Below are 268 nucleotides of genomic sequence, written 5' to 3'. Positions count from 1 at the left end.
GTTATCCTTGTGCAGGGGCCATGCTAATCTTCTCTGTATCATCCCAATTTTAGTATATGTGCTGCCGAAGCGAGCACTTGTTAGTTATTTTTTGAAAGAGAAGCCTATTTCACTTCCTGATGCAAGTGCAGATTGAAAAAGTATAATAGCTTTATTGAATTATAAGTCAAGTACCATAATATTTACCCTTTTAAAGTACAAAATTCAGTGGTTTTAGTATATTCACAGTTATTCAACCCTCACCATTATCTATTTTAAGAATATCACC

At 33.6% G+C, this 268-nt stretch overlaps 1 pseudogene; it reads right to left on the bottom strand.

Moving 5' to 3' along the window:
- On the bottom strand, positions 1–77 carry LOC112391994 (uncharacterized; annotated as a pseudogene).
- Positions 78–268: the final 191 nt, after the last annotated feature.

Source organism: Neophocaena asiaeorientalis, unplaced genomic scaffold (genome assembly GCF_003031525.2).
Source record: "Neophocaena asiaeorientalis asiaeorientalis breed wild unplaced genomic scaffold, Neophocaena_asiaeorientalis_V1.1 C47179127, whole genome shotgun sequence".
Classification (NCBI taxonomy): Eukaryota; Metazoa; Chordata; class Mammalia; order Artiodactyla; family Phocoenidae; genus Neophocaena; species Neophocaena asiaeorientalis.
Note: the sequence above shows the minus strand (reverse complement) of the source record. Positions and strands in the feature narration are given on the sequence as shown.